Source organism: Theropithecus gelada, chromosome 3 (genome assembly GCF_003255815.1).
Source record: "Theropithecus gelada isolate Dixy chromosome 3, Tgel_1.0, whole genome shotgun sequence".
In the NCBI taxonomy this organism is placed as follows: domain Eukaryota; kingdom Metazoa; phylum Chordata; class Mammalia; order Primates; family Cercopithecidae; genus Theropithecus; species Theropithecus gelada.
The window spans coordinates 108,196,975-108,217,981 of record NC_037670.1 but is presented as its reverse complement, the minus strand read 5'-3'; the positions used below and the strand labels follow the sequence as shown (position 1 = coordinate 108,217,981).

The 21,007-nt window shown below is 41.7% G+C and overlaps 1 protein-coding gene across 4 annotated transcripts in view; it reads left to right on the top strand.

Annotated features, from left to right (window-relative positions):
* The first annotated feature begins 10,291 nt into the window (after positions 1 to 10,291).
* Positions 10,292 to 21,007, top strand: part of DYNC1I1 (dynein cytoplasmic 1 intermediate chain 1) — a 319,991-nt gene continuing 309,275 nt past the window's right edge. For all 4 annotated transcript variants that reach the window (XM_025379447.1, XM_025379445.1, XM_025379446.1 and 1 more), the window contains exon 1: positions 10,292 to 10,615. The gene's annotated coding sequence lies outside the window, so the exon portion shown is untranslated. The remainder of the gene's footprint in view (positions 10,616 to 21,007) is intronic.

Genomic DNA, 21,007 nt, shown 5'->3' with positions numbered 1-21,007 from the left:
GAAGTCAAACTATCTGTTTGCCAACTATATGATCCTATACCTAGAAAACCCTAAACAGCCTTCTAAAAGACTTCTAGAATTGATAAAAGAATTCAGTCAAGTTTCTGGTTACAAAATCAATGTACACAAATCAATAGCACTGCTGTACACCACCAACGACCAGGTTGAGAATCAAATCAAGAACCAAATCCCTTGTATAATAGCTGAAAAAAAAAAATCTAGGAATATTCTTAACCAAAGAGTGAAAGCTCTCTATACGACTAACTATAAAACACTGCTGAGGCGAGGCGCAGTGGCTCATGCCTGTAATTCCAGCACTTTGGGAGACTGAGGTGGACGGATCACGAGGTCAGGAGATCGAGACCATCTTGGCTAACACAGTGAAACCCCATCTCTACTGAAAATACAAAAAAATTAGCTGGGCGTGGTGGCGGGCACCTGTAGTCCCAGCTACTCAGGAGGCTGAGGCAGGAGAATGGCGTGAACCCGGGAGGCAGAGCTTGCAGTGAGCCAAGATCGTGCCACTGCACTCCAGCCTGGGGAACAGAGTGAGGCTCTGTCTCCAAAAACAAAAAACAGAAAACAAACAAAAAAAAACACTGCTGAAAGAAATCACAGCTGATACAAATAAGTGGAAAAACATCCCATGCTCATGGGTTGGAAAGATCATTATCTTGAAAAGGACCATACTACACAAGGCAATCTACAGATTCAATTCAATTCCTATCAAAATACCAACATCATTTTTCACGGAACTAGAAAAAAAATTATAAAACTCATGTTACCAAAAAAAAAAAAAAAAAGGGCCAAAATAGCCAAAGCAATCATAAGAAAAAAGAACAAAGCTGTTCTTTCAGGGGCATCACACTACCTGACTTCAAATTATACTACAAGGCTATAGTAACCAAAACAGCATGGTACTGGTATAAAAGTGATACATAGACCAATGGAACAGAATAGAAAAACCAGAAGTAAAGCCAAATACGACCAACTGATCCTTAACAAAGCATAAAGAAACATAAATTGGGGAAAGGACACCTTATTCAATAAATGCTAGGAAAAATGGATAGCCACATGTAGAAGAATTAAACTGGATCCTTATCGCTCACCACATACACAAATCAACTCAAAGTGGTTTAATCTTGACTTAAATCTAAGGCCTGAAACCATAAAATTCTAGAAGAAAGCCAAGAAAAAAACTCTTCTGGATATTGATCTAGGGAAAGAAGTTATGACCAAGCCTCCAAAAGCAAATGCAACAAAACAAAAATAAACAAATGGGAACTAATTAAACTAAAAAGCTTCCACACAGAAAAAAAAAAAAAAATCAGAGTAAACAGACAACCCACAGAATGAGAGAAAATATTTACAAACTATGCATCTGTCAAAGGACTAATATCTAGAATCAACAAGAAACTCAAATACATCAGCAAGAAAAAAGATGCCATCAAAAGGCAAATGACACAAATAGACACTTCTCAAAAGAAGATATACAAGTGACCAAAAAATACATGAAAAAAATGCTCAACATCACTAATCATCAGGGAAATACAAAATAAAATCACAATGAGATACCGTCTCACCCCAGTCAGAATGGCCATTAATAAAAAATCAAAAAAATGATAGATGTGGGCAAGGATGTGCTGAAAAGAGAATGCTTATATACTGTTAGTGGGAATATAAGTTAGTACAACCTCTAGGGCAAACAGTATGGAGATTTCTCAAAGAACTAAAAGTAGATCTACCATTAGATCCAGCAATCCCAGTACTGGGTATTTACCCAAAGCAAAATAAGTCATTATATAAAGACTGTTCCATGTATATGCTTACTGCAGCATAACTCACAATTGCAAAGATGTGGAACCAACCTAAGTGCCCATCAACCAGTGAGTGGGTAAAAAAAATATGGTATATATACAACATAGAACACTGCTCAGCCATTAAAAGGAACAAGATGATATCTCTTGCAGCAACTTGGATGGAGCTAGAGAGGCCATTGTTCTAAGTGAAGTAACTCAAGAATGGAAAATGAAATACCGTATGTTCTCATTTATAAGTGGGAGCTAAACTATGGGTACTCAAAGGCATACAGAGTGGTATAATGGTCATTGGAGATTCAGAAGTGGAGATGGTGGGAGGGGAAATGAGGGAAGAAAAACACAATATTGGGTACAATGTACACTACTCGGGTGATGGGTGCACTAAAATCTCAGACTTCACCACTATGCATTTCATCCATGTAAACAAAAACCACCTGTACCCTAAAAGCTAGCTAGCTTCAGTGGCTTACTCATAGCTCACTGTAACCTCCAACTCCTGGGCTCAAGTAATTCTCCTGCCTCAGCCTCCTGAGTAGCTAGGACTATCATAGCACTCCACTCTGTCCAGCTAATTTTTAAGTGTTTTTTGTAGAGAAGAGGTCTTGCTGTGTTGCCCAAGCTGATCTCAAACTCCTGGCTTCCAGCAATCCTCCCGCCTTGGCTTTTCATAGCATTGGAAATACAGATGTGAGCCACCACACCTGGCCTGTTTACAGGATCATAACCTAGGAGCAATAGGCTATACCATCTAATCTAGGTATGTAGTAGGTTATACTACCTAGGTTTGTGGAACTACACTCTGATATTCACATAGTGATGAAGTTGCACAAATATACACTACTCAGGATGTATCCCTGTGATTATTATACTTTAAGTCATCTCTAAATTACTTACCTAATACATTGCAAATACTATGTAAACAGTTGTTATACTGTGGCTTTTTTGTATTTTTTAAATTGCTATATTGTTATTTTTTCCAAATATTTTCTATAAGCAGTTGGTTGAATTTGAGGATGTATAACTTGTGGATACACAGGACCAACTACGCTGTATGCAATTTGATTCCAACCATATAACATTCTGGAAAAGGCAAACCTGCAGAGATAGTATAAAAGTCAGTAGATTCCAGAAGTTCGGAAGGAGAAAGAGAGGGACAAATGGGTAGAGCACAGAGGATTTCTAGGGTAGTGAAACTGTTGTGTGTGTTATTGTAATGATGGATACATGATATTACGTGTTTGTCAAAAACTCATATAACTGTACAACACAAATTGTGAACCTTAATGTAAACCATGGACCTTAGTTAATAATAATGTGTCAATAATGGCTCATAAATTATAACAAATATACCATAGTAATACAAGATGTTAATAATACCGGAAACTAAGAAGGAGGAGGGCTAGAGAGAAGTTAGTGTATGGGAACTCTCTGTATTTTGTGTAAACCTAGAACTGCTCTAAAAACTAAGGTATATCGAGAGAGAGAGAGAGAGAGAGAGAGAGAGAAAGATATGCCTGTTTTTCTGCTTGATCTCTAACCCCGTTCTCAAATACCATCATCATGTGTTGAAACATGTCTAACTACACACACACCCTCAGAACCTCTTCAACAAGGCCTTCCATTCCAGACTGAAAACTGAAAGCTTTTTTTTTTTTTTTTTTTTTTTTTTTGAGATGGAGTCTCACTCTGTTGCCCAGGCTGGAATGCAGTGGTGCGATCTTGACTCACTGCAAGTTCCGCTTCCCAGGTTCAAGCGATTCTCCTGCCTCAGTCTCCTGAGTAGCTGGGATTACAGGTACCCATCACCATGCCTGGTTAATTTCTGTATTTTTAGTAAAGACGGGGTTTCACCATGTTGGTCAAGATGGTCTCAAACTCCTGACCTCATGATCTGTCCGCCCTGGCCTCACAAAATGTTGGGATTACAGGTATGAGCCACCGCACCCAGCCTGAAAGCATTCTTAATTGGAATTTACTTTTCCTTTTTCAATCTTTCATGGCAAATGTCTTCCATTATTGTACCTTTGTTAGTCTGCTTGGTATTAAAAGGCAGTTGTATGTTTTCATTAGATTTTGAGTCTCTTGGAGATAGAGAACATTCATTTCTTATTCATTTCCAGGCCCGTAGCCAATATTTGTACCATTCCTGTGTACACAAAAATTAAAATAATTTAAAACTTATTTATTGTCATAAAAACTTAACACTAAGTTTACCAACTTAATCATTTTAAAGTGTATGGTGCAGTAACTTTAAGTACATTCACATTGTTGTGCAACAAACCTCTAGAATTTTTTCATCTTGCAAAACTGAAATTCTTCACTCATTAATCACTAATTCCTCCATCCCTGTACCCCCAGTCCTTGGAAATTATCTTTATACAGGCATACTTCATTTTATTGTCCTTACCAGATACTGGCTTTTTTCCCCTATAAATTGAAGGTTAGTGGCAACCCTGCATTGAGGGAGTTTATTGGTGCCATTTTTCTTAAAACACATGCTTTCTTTGTGTCTTTGTGTCACATTTTAGTAATTTTCACAATTTTTCAAAATTTTTCACCATTATTTTATGTTATATTGATATATTATCAGTGATCTTTGCTGTTACAATTCTTTTGGGGTGCCATGAACCATGCCATTAAGAGGGCGAACTTAATCGATAAATATTGTATGCGTTCTGACTGTTCCACTGACCAGTCATTCTACTATGTTTTTCCCTCTCCTTGGGCCTTTGTATTTCCTGAGACACAACAATATTGAAATTAGGTGAACTAATAACCCTACAGTGGCCTCTAAGTGTTCAAGTGAAAGGAAGAGTCACGTATCTCCCTTTAAATCAAAAGCTAGAAATGATTAACTTCTGTGAGGAAGCCATGTTGAAAGCTAAGACAAACTGAAAGCTAGGCCACTTTACACCAAATAGGCAAGTTGTGAATGCAAAGGAAAAGTTCTTAAAGGAAATTAATAGTGCTATGCCAATAAATACAAGAATGATAAGGAAGTGAAATAACCTTACTGGTGATACGGAGAAAGGTTTAGTGGTCTGGATAGAAAATCAGACCAGCCACAACATTCCCTTTATCTCAATCCACATCAAGGCCCTACGAAAGCTGAGAGAGGTGAGGAAGCTGCAGAGGAAAAGTTGGAAACTAGCAGAGGTTGTTTCGGGAGGTTTAAGGAAAGAAACCGTCTCCATCACATAAAAGTGCAAGGTGAAGCAGCAAGTGCTAAAGTAGAAGTTGCAGTAAGTTATTCACAAGATATAAAGATAAATGATAAGGTGGCTATATAAACTACAGATTTTTAATGCAGACAAACAGCGTTGTATTGGAAGAAGATGCCATCTAGAACTTTTGTAGCTAGAGAGAAGTCAATGTCTGGCTTTAAAGCTTCTAAGGATAGGATGACTCTCTTGTTACAGGTTAATGCAACTGGTGACTTTAAATGGAAGCCAATGCTCATTTACCATTTGAAAATACTAAGGTCCCTAGAGTTATGCTAAATTCACTCTGCCTGTGCTGCATAAGTGGAATAACTAAGCCTAGATGACGGTACATGGTTCAATGGTTCACTGAACATTTTGATCCCACTATTGAGACCTACTGCTCAGAAAAAATGATTCTTTTCAAAATATTACTGCTTATTGACAATGCACCTAGTCACCCAAGAGCTCCAATGAGATGTATGAGGAGATTAATATTGTTTTTATGCCTGCTAACACTATATTTGTTCTGCAGCCCATGCATCAAGGAGTCATTCTGACTTTGAAGTTACATTATATAAGAAATATATTTTGTAAGGCTACAGCTGCCATAGAGAGGAATTCTTCTGATGTATCTGGGCAAAGTAAGATGAAAACTTTCTGGAAAGGATTCACCATTCTAGATGCCATTAAGAACATCCGTGACTCATGGAAGGATGTGAAAATATCAACATTAACAGGAGTTTGGAAGAAGTTAATTCCAACCCTGTTATGTTTTGTTTATTTGTCCCCTCTAAATCTCATGTTAAATTGTAATCTGCAATGTTGGCGGTAGGGCCTGGTGGGAGGTGTTTGGCTCATGAGGGCAGATCTTTTATGAATGGCTTAGTGACCTCCTCATGGTAATGGTGAGTTCTCACTCTGAATTCACGGAAGATCTGGTTGTTTAAAAGAGTGTGGCACTTTTCTTCTCTCTCTTGCTCCCATTCTATTCATGTGATTAAGGGGAGCATTGGCTCCCCCTTTGCTTTCTGCCAGAGCTGTAAGGTTGCTGAGGTCCTCACCAGAAGTAAATGCCAGTACTATGCTTCTTGTACAGCCTGCAGAACCATGAGCCACAATAAACTTCTTTTCTTTATAAATTATCCAACCTCCGGGGTTCCTTTATATCAATGCAAATGGACCAATACAAACCCTCGTGGATGACTTTGAGGGGCTCAAAATTTACATGAAGGAAATCACTGAAGATGTAATAAAAATAGTGAGAGAACTAGAATTAGAAGTAGAGTCTGAAGATGTGACTGAATTGTTGCAATCTCATAATAAAGCTTCAATGAATGAGGAGTTGCTTCTTATGGAAGGGCAAAGAAAGTGATATATTGAGATGGGACCTACTGCTAGTGAAAATGCTATGAACATTGTTGAAATGATGACAGAGGATTTGGAATATTACATAAACTTAGTTGATAAAGTAGTGGCAGGGTTTGACATAGTTCACTTCAGTTTTGCAGGTTCTGTGGATAAAGGCTACCAAACACACACTGCATGCCTGTATCAAAATGTCTCCTGTACCTCATAAATACTAAATACCTACTATGTGCCCATAAATTTGTTTAAATGCTATCAAAGAGCATGACATGCTACAGAGAAATCTTTCCTGAAAAGAAGAGTCAATGGATGAGGCAAATATCATTGTTGTCTTATTTTGAGACATTACCAGAGCTACCCCACCTTCAGCAACAACCACCCTGATCAGTCAACAGCTATCAACATCGAGGCAAGACCCTTCACCAGCAAAAAGATTACAACTCACTGAAGCTCAAATGATTATTAGCATTTGTTAGCAATAAAGTATTTTTAAATTAAGACATGTACATGTTTTAGACATAATGCTATTGCACACTTAATAGGTCACAGTATAGTGTAAACATAACTATTATATGCACTAGGAACCAAAAAAGATTTGTATGACTCATTTTATTGTGATATTTGGTGGTGTGAAACTGAGCTCGCAATATCTCCGTAGTATGCCTGAGCTTTCTTTTTCTACGATTTTGACTACTATAGATACTTCATTTGAGTGGAATCATACACTATTTTACTTTTTGTGACTGACTTATTTCACTTACCATAGTGTCCTTCAAGTTCATCCACATTGTAGCATGTAACAGGATTTTCTTCCTTTTTAAATATAAACTGTTACTGTATGCATATATATATTCCAAATTTTCTTTACTTATTCACCTATTCATGAACATCTGAGTTGCTTCCATCTCTTGGCTATTGTGAATAATGTTGCATTGAACGTGAATGTGCAAATATCTCTTTGAAATCCTACTTTGAATTATTTTGGTTAAATACTGAGAAGTGATAATATTATAACTAACTTTGAAATTGAGGGCTTAATTTGCTCTGGGCATATATTACAGACTATTTGTGATGAATACAACTTGGCAAACTCAGGCCTTTTAAATCCTGACCTGGATTCTTTGAATGAACTTTGAACTTGTCTCTTAAGCCTTTCCTTGTTCCAATCCTCTACCCAAAGATAGCCCCAGATGACTCTTCCCAAGTGTCATTCTCTACTCAAAGGCCTTTAATGATTCTCCATTATCTGCTCTACAGCCTTTCTCAGGGCCCCAGTTGGCTCTCCCATGAGTCTGTCATGCTCCAAAAAGCTGGCCCACTCACTATTTGCTGAGTACACTTTGTTCTTTCTCTTCTTTGGAGCTTTGTTTATGCCCGAAAATCTTCTCTGCTCTTCATTTCTACCCTAAAACCCTACCTATTTCAATATTATCTATTGTCATAATTCTAATTTCCTCCTTCCATCTCATCCACCCAAACCATTGTACTGCTTTGGCTATTTCCTTATTGTTTGTCTTTAATTAGATTGCCTTTACCTATCCTTGCACCTCCAACTGGATTTTAACGCCTTCAAGAAGAGGGATTATATTCTTCTCTTTTTTAAATCATGTGAAGCTCCAAGCACAATGCTTTGCAGGTTGTGTGACGCAGTGCAGGTGAGCCCGCAAATTGGAGCTTAGCCCACAAGGGTTCTTGGCTTTGCCCAGGAAAGAATTCAAGAGTGAGCCAGTGGTAGGGTTGAAAAATACAGCTTTATTGAAGTGGCAGTGTTACAGCTCTGGCGGTGTTACAGCTCTGTGACTGCTCCTGCAGAGCAAGGCTACCCCATAGGCAGAGAGTAACAGCTCAGGGCAGTTTTGCAGTCATATTTATACCTACTTTAATTACTTGTAGATCAAGGTTTATGTAGAATTTTTAGGGAAAGGGTAGTAACTTCTGGGTCATGGGGTCATTGCTATGGAAGGGAGTGGTAACTCCTGGGTGTTGCCATGGCAATGGTAAATTGACATGGCACACTGGTGAGCATCTCTTGCAGAAAGCTGCCTCCGCCCCATCTCTGTTTTAGCTAGTCCTCAATTTGGTCCAGTGTCTAAGTCCCACCTCCTACTTCACGGGCACTCAACAATGCCATGTTGAGGCCAGGCATGGTGGCTCACACCTGTAATCCCAACACTTTGGGAGGCTGAGGCAGGCAGATCACTTGAGGTCAGGAGTTCCAGACCAGTCTGGCCAACATGGAGAAATGCCATCTCTACTAAAAATACAAAAATTAGCTGGGCTAGGTGGTGCACACCTGTAATCTTAGCTACTCAGGAGACTGAGGAAGGAGAATCGCTTGAACCCAGGAGGTGGAGGTTGCACTGAGCTGAGATTGTGCCACTGCACTCCAGCCTGGGCAACAGAGGGAGACTCTGTCTCAAAAAAAAAAAAAAAATGAGGAAATGAAGAAAAGAAAAGAAAAGAAAAAACAATAAAACACAAACAAAACAACAACAAAAACAATGCCATGTTGGAAAGACCAGAATACAAAGTAGTTAAAGTACAAGCTGCAGATGAATGGGAATTAAAATCTCAGCTAGATCACTCAGTGGCTATGGAACTTGGGCAAAGGAGTTAACTTCTTTGACTCAAATTCCTTTTCTGGGGGCATGGCATTCATTTTATGTACTATACAATGTTATAGAAAAGTTAAAGGAAAATGTATGTAGAATTAACATGTATTAAATATTCAGTCATGATAGTGGCAAGTATTTATTTCATAGAATTTTCCTTCTGGAATACCTTGAATACCTTCTACCTAGACATTTCACCTCTTTCTTTTCTAGCCATAGTGATGATCACAGTGGATTAGCCAGGAAGGCCAAAGTAAAATAAGGATGGCCATTTACAGATGAGTATGTATTCATACTAGAATCTGTATTTATTTTGAAATTACTGTAGTACTTGTGAATTAATAAGTTCATAAATATTTACTGAATACCCATTATATAGTGAATGCCGTTCTAGATACTGAGAATACAGCGGTGAACAAGATAAAGTCCTTGCCCTCCACTAATTTACATTCTAACGTGTACAAATACTCCACAGATGTGCAAGAAATATGATGAAAAGCTTATCTATAAAATGGTGCCAAACCCCCTAACATCCCAAACTCAATTTTTTGGCTTTATGACTTAGCTGTTGTGGCAAGCTTGTTTTTTGCAGAGTTCAATAATAGTTGCCCAGATTTTTTTTTTTTTCCTGAGACGGAGTTTTGCTCTTGTTGCCCAGGCTTGAGTGCAGTGGTGGGATCTCGGCTCACCGCAACCTCTGACCCCCGGGTTCAAACCATTCTCCTGTCTCAGGCTCCCGAGTAGCTGGGATTACAGGCATAAGCCACCACGCCCGGCTAATTTTGTATTTTTAGTAGAGACAGGGTTTTTTCATGTTGGTCAGGCTGGTCTCCAACTCCCGACCTCAGGTGATTCGCCCGCCTAGGCCTCCCAAAGTGCTTGGATTACAAGTGTGAGCCACCGCGTCTGGTTAGTTACCGAGATTTTTAAAAACTGGGACTTTAAGAAGCAATGTGAAGGCAAGCTACACACACACACACACACACACACACACAACACACACACACACTTAATTCTTTTTTATTCTAGGAAAATTGGGATCAATCAGACCTATAAATCATTGTGTACAACAGGTAGATCTGAGCTTTCTTTATTTCTATTTAAATGACCTTTAGAAGTGTAGTTGCCTGGGAGTGAAAGTTGTTCAATGGTGGCATTTCAGCAGGAGCTTCCAGAATATTGAAGCTCTCCTCTTTGCAGCAACTTAGGTCTAAGTCCTGCCGACGGCAGAGGGATAGACGAATTGACCTTTCCAGGTCCCCTGCTCGCCACCAGCCTCCGGACCGGCGCCACCCGCTCCTGGCGAGACCGGGCGCGGTAGACGCGGAGCGGAGGCCCTCCCGCAGGAGGGGCGCGGGCGTGGAGGGCGTGGGCAGGGGGCGGGGCGAGCCCCGCAGACTGGGTGCTCCGGGGAGCTGTCAGTGTCAGGCTCTGGGAGAGAGGAAGTGATAGCTCCCAGAGGAGCGCGAGCGGAGCGGCCGGCGCAGCGTGAGACAGCACATCCTGCCCGCGCCGGCCCCGCCACCTTCGGGAGTCGCCTGCGCCAACGCTGCCGCCGCCCAGGAGCCGCCGCCGGCTCGGGGAGCCCAGTTCCGCCGCTGCCGAGCGCGTCCAGGTAAACTGGAGCGGGATGTCGCCGTTCCCCGGACCGCCGCCTCCGCACCTCTCCCCAGCCCTCCCCAACCCTCCCCACCCCGGTGTCGTCTGCGCTGGGAACCAGGCTGGAGCCGAGGCCCCTGCAGCCGCAGCCGGACCCTTGCCCTTGCTCCCTGCCCAGGCTCCTGCGTGCTCCGCTGAGCCCGAAGGCGGCCAAAGCCCCCCAGTGGCACCCCGCTCTCGGCAGAGCCGAGAGACTAGGGCAGAGAAGGAAGGGTCGTGGTGTCACCACCTGGTCGCCCACCTTGTGGGCTGGGAGGGGCGTCCCAGTGCGCGCCGCCTCAGTCTTCCCGGGGGATCAGAGGGCGAGCTGCGTTGAAATCTGCACCTCTCTGGGCCACCGGCTGACTGCCCCTGGAGGAGGGGGGAAGCTGCAGAGGGAGGGGAAAGGATGCTGTTTGATTACATTTGGAGCTGTCTGCAAAGCTCTTAGATGCTGTCACTACCCTCCAAGTCGGAGGGAGCGAATTCACTTCCAGCAGGGCATTGATTAAACACTTCAAAGCGAGAAGACGCTAGTTTCTCTCTGCTGCGGAAAAAGTGTGGGGAGGGATGTTGTTTTGGTAAACACCTTCCCGGCCGCCTGGCTCTCCTTCCCCTGCTCCCACTCGGAATCGCTCTGGCCTTATAAATCCGTGCGTCGTCATCATAAGGGCAGTGATCCTGGCAGCGCTGATGGGAACTGAGTGTGCGGGAGTCTCATGACTTGTACCTTGGCTAATAAGATTAAACAGAAGCCCAGGATCAGGACAGGAAATTACATAGGAGATCAGAGACTCAACAACATGCAGAAGATGGAATATATTCGCTATTCTGGCCTCTACTAATCCTAGGTAAGGGGCAGGAACAAGTAGCCAGCCATTTTCTTGCTTGGAATGCCTTTCAAATGGGCATTGTAGACTTATTGTAGTTCAGAGTCGTGAAAAATTGCTTCCAAACATTCCAGATTAGCAAAAAGAACAGCTAACAGTAAGGCATAGGCAACTGCAGGTGACAACCCAATGCCTGATATTAACACAGATACGAGTAACAGTGTATGTACATACTTTAATTGTGGAAATTAGAGAGATATACATTGATCAGTGTTAGTAAATTTGAAAAGGGCATATTCAGTGCAATTTGCAAGCTGAGGGTACTGGTGAGAATGTAATACTGCCTCTAATTATTTACAATGCCAAGTTTGTTCAAAAAGGTTTGGTGTGGAAAAAGGGGTCCAAACTCAGCTCTTTTGATCATATTTCTCAATAAAATAAAATCTGAGGCACCTGCCACTGAATCACCAGATGTTCTCTTCATAGGAACCAACTCTTGAATATTTGTTTAGGTCTGAGGATCCAGTGCTCCAAGACCCATTCCTCTTAAAACTTCTAGCACTGTCCTTGGGAAGTTTTTAGAATACAGTTGGGGGTCGAATGCAGGATTTTCCAGCCTGTCAAGCTCTTAGCCCTGTTTCTGGCCCACAGCATCTCAGCATTTTACTTTTTCTTCCTTGTCTCAGGCCTCAGATACAAATGCACTTGCTTCCTCCCTCTTTGGACCTCTGAGATGCTGCAGACCTCTGAGATGCTGTGCACAATCCCCTGGAGGAGGAGGGAGTGTCTTGCAGCCATTCCCCACCCCCCAAGCCTTTCCTCCCTCTTTGCTACTGAAAACATGCATGGTTGTTTTACTGGTAAAGCTTTAGATAAAATCACCAGTAGGGATATGGGCAGAGAAAATAAACTCGACCCGCAGAAGGGGATCCATGGTCTTCAGTTTCTGACTAACTTCAAAGAGAGTAAGAGGAAGTCACTTGGCATTTCAGTAACCATGTTTTATATCTCAGAGAAGGCTCTAGGATCTTTCTTCCCAATCCCTCTGCTTCCAAAAACACTCCTTCCCGAGTCTACATTTAATAAATGAGCCTTGCCTTTGATGACAGTGCTGAGTCAAGGATCCAGCCTGGGTGCTGCTCTGTCCATACTCAAAACAGCGATGTAGACCAGTCTTGTAAAATGCATGCCAAATCTGAAATCTAGGTACCCCTCTTAGTACGACAGTGTGCACAGGCTTCACCCTGTTACCATTTTCTCCAGTTTCTTTGTTGTTTAATGTAGCATCAAATATAAAGGTCACATGCATCTGTTTCAAAATCTGTTTCAAACAAATATATTCCTCATTACTTTATTCTCCCTGCACTTTGTTCCAGCAAATGAAACAAAGATTGATAACAATAGCTAAAATATATTGAGCATTTTACCAGGCATTGAATTTTAAAATACTTTCACAGGGGTTAACTTATTTAAACATCGCAAAAAATCTTATGAGGCAGATATTGTTTGTAATCCTGTTTTACAGATGAGGAAACTAAGACACAGCTGTAAGCTGTCAAGTAACTTATGCTCGACTACTAAGTTGAGCAAGGCAGCATTTGAATCAAGGCCTGACTCCAGGCCAGGAGTTTTAACCTCTCTCTTCCGTACTATAAAACAATTACAGTGGTTAAGTTTCATATATTGAATACCAAGCTCTTCTCTTATGTTATCTCATTTTAATTCTTATATTAATCCTATGAAGTAGACATTATTATCCATACTTTACAAATAATTAAATGAGTTAAATGGCATACTCAATGTCATTTAATAAATGGCAGAGGTAGGATTCAAATAAGGTCTCTCCAAAGACTCTAAAAATAGGACCCATCCATTTTGGCTATTGTGCTGTGTGAGAGGCAAAAAAGACAGTGTATATCTGTTTCTTTCAGGTTTGCTGTCCAATTTCAGGGTGATCCATCGTTATTTTCTTAAAGCCACAAGTATAGCCACACTTTTTGCCAGTTGATTGGTAACTGTGAATAATATATGCACACTCAAAGTAGACCCATGGCCCCTTAAAATAATATATGGTATTGTTTTTGTCTCCTTAATGAAAGTAGCTATTAAACTTTGTGGATCTCAAATGCTGTGTAAATAGTTGCTACCTTAATCAGGGATCTCTTTTACTAGAAACCTTTGTGGCTTCTACATTCCCTAGAGCATGTGAGAACATATATTCTCTTGGGAACTTTGCTGGGACTAGGAGCTTCTAGAGTTGACTTTTTTTGAGAATTAACTCAAGTTAATTCAACTCTCGTTTTTCTTCTTTGCAATGTATAAATCCTTGACCAGGTCCATGTAAAAGTTATTCCTCTTGGCTGGGCACAGTGGCTCACACCTGTAATCTCAGCACTTTGGGAAGCCGAGGCAGGCCAATCACTTGAGGTCAGGAGTTAGAGACCAGGCTGGAGTCTCATGCCTGTAATCCCAGCTACTTGGGAGGCTGAGGCAGGACAATCACTTGAACCCAGGAGGTGGAGGTTGCAGTGAGACAAGAGTGCACCACTGCACTCCAGCCTGGGTGACAGAGCAAGACCCTGTCTTTAAAAAAAAAAAAAAAAATTATTCCTCTTGACAGACACTTTTCATCAATATCCTGGACTTGTGTTCCTTGATTCCTCTCTGCGTGAGGCCTGGCCCCAGAATCTCAGAGTGAAGTTTCCATTGTAACATAGATACCACTGCCTAGGTGCTAATCCTCATGAGCTCACATATTCATAAAACATCCTTGATTCTTTGTTGGCGGAAACTTCTTAAACAAAAACCCATAGATACTGTAAAAGGGAGGCATATGAATGGTTTTCAGATGGTCATTGAACCCACTAAAATTGATGCAAATTTTCATGCATTTATGCACAAATGTAGTTTTCTAGGGAAAAAATGGGGATATTGCTAACTAAAAATACATGAAGAATCACTGGTTTACATATGCTGTTTAAAAAAGGGGAGAGGAGCAGAGGTCACTCTGCTGAAATGTATTGAAGACAAAGCCAAACTATCCTACCAGTGGCAGCCACAAAATAAAATGTTCTTGGCTATCAGGACATTTTTTGGCGTTTCACCAGGAGTCCAGGTGGCAGGTACAGCAAACATCAACTGACAGTGAGTCAGGCCTACAACTGAGTCAGGCCTTCAGGCGTGGCAGGCAGTCCTAGCTCAGCTTGTCATTCATTGAGCACCTGCCCTATGCACAGTCAGTGCTTTACAGATGTGTTAGTTCATTGAATCATCCCAGCATCCCTCTAAGGTGGACATTTTTCTCTTTCTTTGACAAACAAGGAGACAGTTGGAGGGATTAAGTCTCTTGGTCAAGGCCCCATGGAGCCAGATAGTGGAAGGGCTGGATTTGAAATGCAGGTCAGCCTGATTCCAAAGTCTGCTTCTTCTCTTCCTACCATAGCTCATTGTTTGTCTGCCTGTGTGGGATACCAAAAAAAGTATTGTCGCAGGACTAAGAGTCCGTCAAGAAATATGTTCACACACTGATAGGAAAAGCTTAAAAGTGTTATCAAAGGAACAACAACAAGTAATATGTCTCCCAATGTGGCAGAAGAAAAGCAAGCCCTGCTTTACTTAAGGTGAGTTGAAGCTCCACGTTTGCTTCCCCTGTCGCCAGGTGTCTTGCCGTGTACCAAATGCACAGCAGCCCCCACCTGAAAACTATCTTGCAGGGGTAAGTGCAAATCAAAACTTTAATCATTGCAAAGATGAATTTTCTTTAAGGCTGTTCTGTCCTCTCGGGCTTCCGTGATATAGCAGCTGTGTCATGATCCGGAACACTGACTCGCTCCTAAATCCTGGGAGGGCCGCTGCTTGCCAGATGACTTACGTGCTCTTCAGTTTTCAGTTCATATCAGTCTTGAAATCCTCTTAAGCAGCTGTTCTTGCTTCCAAATTATTACTTACGCCCTAACAGTTTTCCAGTTACCTATATTCTTGCTATGATCGAGAACAACCCACTGTTTCATTTTGGGGTACAGAACAGCTGATGCCATCAATGTGGCAAACACACAAAGCAGAAATTTCAGTCAGAGTTGAGGGCATTCATAATAAAAATAATGAATCTCAAGCACTATAGAGGATGATTGTACTTGATCAACAGACCTGCCTGGTAACAGTTCCAGTGTGCTTCATTATGCTTTAACTCAGTGCTCTTCCAACATTTTTTTTTCTCTTTTATAATCCCTCAAGAATTTAAAAAAATTCTGCAGCTCCGTCATCCCCACACATTTTAGGTTACATCTAATGCTTTTCATCATAAATTTATAGAATCACAATTAATGTGATTTTCAGAATGTTGTAAACTTTGACAGTTAAAAATAAAACCGTGACATCGTTCTTTGAATCCAATTAAAATCTAAATACCAACTTCAATTTAAAATGTATGGGAAGAAGCTCTTTTCACAAAGGGATGTTTTTATATCTTGCAGTTAAGCACCACAGTAAGATTTGGGATTTCCTGGAGTTTTGTTTGTTTAGTTTATATTTGTCTTTAACGTTAATATGGCAGAAGGCATTTTGTGAAAATGGAGATGGGAAAAGAGGCCCCGAATAATTCTACAACCATGGGCACATTCTCTGGTAGACAGTTTTAGGAAAGCATACAGGCAGAAGCTGCGGATCTGGAAATTAATGTCATTAACTTTTCCCTTGCCTGCAGGCTCTTTAGAAAGCCTCTGTGGAGGCCAGGGGTATGCAGATGCCAGTTTGAAGATTGAACGTTTATCTAGCACAGGTGCTGTGTGTTATGGGTCAGTGTGGCACAGCTACTGGTAGTCAGGCCCATTGCCTTCTCTGTATGGGACTCAAATTAGAGGTGAGTAGGGCCAGAAGGAGCTGCACAGAGGCTGGTCCCATTTCCTGCTCTCAAGTAGAGGTGACGGGATAACTGTCTTTCATCTTCTATTTAATGATTTTCAGTACAAGATGGGCTCATTCCAGTGCTTTCTTTTCTTTTTAGTTTTATTTATTTATTTACAAACAGGGTCTTACTCTGTTGCTTAGGCTGGAGTGCAGTGGCATGATCATAACTCACTGCAACTCCAACTCCTGGGCTCAAGCGATTCTCCCAACTCATCCTTCCAAGTAACTGGGACTACAGGCATGTCCCACCACACCAGCTAGTTAATTTTTTTTTTTTTTTAAGTAGGGATGGAGTCTTGCTGTGTTGCCCAGGCTGGTCTTGAACTTGTGGCTTCCAGCAGCCCTCCTCCCTTGGCCTTCCAAGTGTTGGGATTACAGGCATGAGCCACTGCACCTGGCCCCAGTAAATTTTTAGATCAGTGGTTCTTAGCCAGGAGCAATTGTCTTCTCCAGGGGCTATTTGGCAATGTCTGGAGACTTTTTTTATTATCTCAACTGGGGAGAAGGGCTGGCATCTAGTGGGTAGAGGTTGGGATGGCTGCTGAACATGCCACAAAGCACAAGACAGCCTCCACAACAAAGAATTATCTGACCCAAAATGTCAATGATGCCGAGGTTATGAAACTCTGCTTTAGAAGTTCTAGTTTTCTCATCGAAATCTTCCCTGTTTAATAATTTAAGTCAATTTTTTTGGTCTTTACAAGATAGTAAAAAGCGCAACGTCTAAGAGCATGTAAGAGGCAGCATAAAGTAATGAGAAGAAGAGGTCAGATATCGCACTTACTGCCTGTGTGAGCCTCAGTTTCTTTATCTGTAAAATGGGGACAATGATGCCTGGCTTGCAAAGTTATTGTGAGGATCGCAGACAATGAGTGTACAGGTCCTAGCACATGGTACATGCTAAATACATGGATGATTCTTTTTATTATCAAACAACAATTATGTCACTCTCTAGTTTATCTGGGATGTGTGTGATCTTGCCTTCCTTTGAACCAAGGGTATGCTTTATTTTTTTAAAACAAAAAAATTGTCTTGATTTAAATTTACTCATTGACATACGTCTTTCTCCTAGACTTTAGGCTCCTTCAGACATCATTGTGTCTTCCAACAGAGAACCTTACACATGGTGAATACTCAACAAGCTTTTGTTGACCTGAAATATTAGCCAGAATAAATCCTACTTAATATTCCTTTTCTTTTAAGACTGAGTTCTTTTTCCCCTTGGAGCATTTTAATGTGTTTAGTAAAAACATTCACTTCCCGAAATGTAGCACCCATTGTGTGTCTGTGCCCAAGATGAATGTGTGTTTGGTAATGCTTAGAATCCTGGAAGCCTTGCCTTCCTGAATCGGGATCATGCAGAGCATTTCTGCTGGGGGAAGGGGAGTCTTAAGGAGGACAATATTTCATTGAAGAAATGACAGGCAGCATGGTTTGAATCTGGTGTTTTCCTTTTTGAACCCCTTAGGCTAATCCTTTTGGTCTGGCTTTGGTCTGACACTGTCCAATGAGCAGTCCAGTACATTGGCTTCTTTCTGGTAGAAGGGACATTTTGATTCCTTACCAGGTTTATATTTTATTCTAATGTCCAGAGTGAAGCCAAGTAATGAGTATATTTTCATTGAATAAATGAAATATTCATTCACTCGGATGAATAAATGATGACACAACATTACACATCCTTTGCCTACAATCACTTTCCCTTTTTTTTTTTTTGAGACAGAGTCTCGCTCTGTCACCCAGGCTGGAGTGCAGTGGTGTGATCTCGGCTCACTGTAAGCTCTGCCTCCTGGGTTCATGCCATTCTCCTGCCTCACCCTCCTGAGTAGCTGGGACTACAGGTGCCTGCCACCACACCCAGCTAATTTTTTGTATTTTTAGTAGAGACAGGGTTTCACCATGTTAGCCAGGTTGGTCTTGATCTCCTGACCTCATGATCGGCCCACTTCGGTCTCCCAAAGTGCTGGGATTACAGGTGTAAGCCACCATGCCTGGCCTCACTTTCCCGTTTAGAATACATGCTAGATTGTCTACTCTGACCTGAAATAGTACACATTTCTTTGTCAAGATGAAGACTTCACTCATTGAAATGGAATGAAGTCCTCTCCTTCTGAATGCAGTTTTAGATACTATAGCACACCATGTGGAAGCCTCTAAATGTTTATCAAGTTGTTGAATATTAAAAGGAGCCTGAGTGCAGGGGATGACCCTGAGACTCTGTCTCAGAACCAACTTGTGGAATGTCAGTTGGTGGGTTTGGATGACGGAAAGGGAAGCAGGCCCTGTGGGGAATGTGTGTTTTGACACAATGTCGCCTTTTAAAATGACGGTGCGTCTCCTGTTTCACCATCTGCCTGTTAGTATCAATATAGCAAGAGGTTGTGGTAATTGGTGTGTATTTTGTGGAAAAAAGAATAACAAAAGAAAAAAAAAAACCTTTCTCTGCCTGTTTCCTTGAAAAGTGTGACTTTGTTCACTTTCAGAAGGTATAGGTTACAGCTGATTCGGAAAGAGGATCCTCCCTCTTTGAATGCCTTCAGACTTAGAGGAAAATGAGAATCTATTTGGGTAAGTTAAAAATGCCAAACTAAATCTCCCAATGCAAATACGGACCACCCAGGGATGTTGTAAAAGGCCAGATTTGGGGGTTTGAATATTTACACATTTTCTTGCCTCCTATTTTAAGCTTTTTAATATTTGTCAAATGCTGCTGAAAAGTAATTGGCATATCAAGCAAGGGTGAAATCCCATATCTTATGCCAGAGAATTTAAAGCCAGGGGAACTGTGCTCATTTCCCTTGGGAATCCCTTGTTTTTAAAATGAAGAAATGTGAGTTCAAAAAATTCTAAGACAGTAAATTAGAGACTTTAAAGTAGATAGAAAAGTTGATTACAAAACTATTGTTGAGGAGGAGGAAGATATACTCTCTTTGAGTGCTCCCTTTTCCTGGTATAGTCTGCCCTGACTGAGCCATTTTTCTTGGTAAATTGGGCGAAAGTTTATTTTTGACGGTGGGTCAAGGTACTGGAAACATCACCCTATAACATTGTCAACACCACCGCTACCTTCCCAAATGCCGGAAGGGCAGATCTGGGCAGCACATGGAAAAAGTGTTTTCTAAACTCCCTGGAGGAAAATACAGAAAGTTACTTTAACAACCAGGGCGCATGCTCTGGAGACTGTGTGGTTTTTAATGACATTTAGTACTTTCTTATTCTTTACACCCTCCTCATGGGGCATACCACAGCACTTTAAGTTGGAGATTGTAAAGGAGGGGTGCTTGAAGATGTCAACGCTGTCAAGGAAGGTGAAAAGTAACAAGAATTCTGACTCATTGGAGTGCATTTGATCAGGCTAGACTGTGTCATGATGCAGTAACAAATAACTGCCAAACCTCAGTGGAGTAACACAACAAAAAAATTTTCTTGGCCATGTTACATGTCCAGTGTGGGTCAGCAAGGGGCTGTGTTCATCATGTTCACTCAGAGGCCCATGCTGCATGAGGCTTCATCTTGATATATGCTACTACAATCCCTGTGGTAGATTGCATACTGCATATTAAACCTCCTGGAAGTGACATATGACAACTCTACTCATGTTTCATTAGCCAAAATCAGTTGGGCAGCCATGCCTGACTACAGTGGCGTCCTTAAGTGTAGTCCTACGGGAGGGGAACTGGAATTTTTGTAATAAACTCAAATAACTGTGGAAGGGAGGGACTTACATGAGGTCTGCCTATTCCTGCTAATAACTACAGTCTCTATGGGGCACCCCTAGGGACACTGATTGATATGTAACCACATATGTAGTGGTTTCAGCGACCACCTCTACAAGTGAATTGGGAGAGTTTCCTGAGCCTTTTATGGGACTGGCAACAGGGGTCACTCATTTGCTCAGCCACTGCATGCTCAAACCCTGTATGAGATGGGGAGCATGCAGACAGGCAGGTGCAGGAGCCAGGAAGAATGCTTTTGGGCCCCAGCCCCATGGTAGCATGGAGGGATGTGTTATAATTAATGCTGTTTTAGCAGTTAATGTCTGTGGATGGCTAAGTATTAAACCAGCTCGTGGAGAGTCAGGGTGACAGCCTTTTACACTGTGCCCTCTTGGTACCTGCATCCTTGTCTGGCGTCCAGGAAGAATCAGACATGGACTTGAAGGACGGTGAACACAGTGGTTTTATTGAGTGGTGGAGGTTGCTCTCAGTGGGATGGATGGGCAGCTGGAAAGGGGATGGAGTGGGAAGATGATCTTACCCTGGAGTTCAGCCATCCTGTGGCCAATCACCTCTCTGACCTTCCCCAGCCGAACTCCTCTCGATGTTCAGATGCCCCTTCTCTTCTCTCCTTCTCTGCCACTCCTTTCTGCTGCTCTGCCACTCTTCTGCTCATGGATCCTGGGGTTTAGGGTTTTTGTGGGTACAGGATGGGGGCATGGCAGGCCAGAGTGATTTTAGAAAAGGCGACATTTGTACATGAAAACAGAAATGCCTGTTCCCATTTAGGGCCATGGGTTTCCAGGCTTGAGGGTGGAGCCTTTGCTGGGGAACCACCTTCGTCTACCCAGTATTTCCTTGCTTCCTGTCCGTATCACTAACACCTGAACGAATGCCCATTAAAATGTAAAATGCATT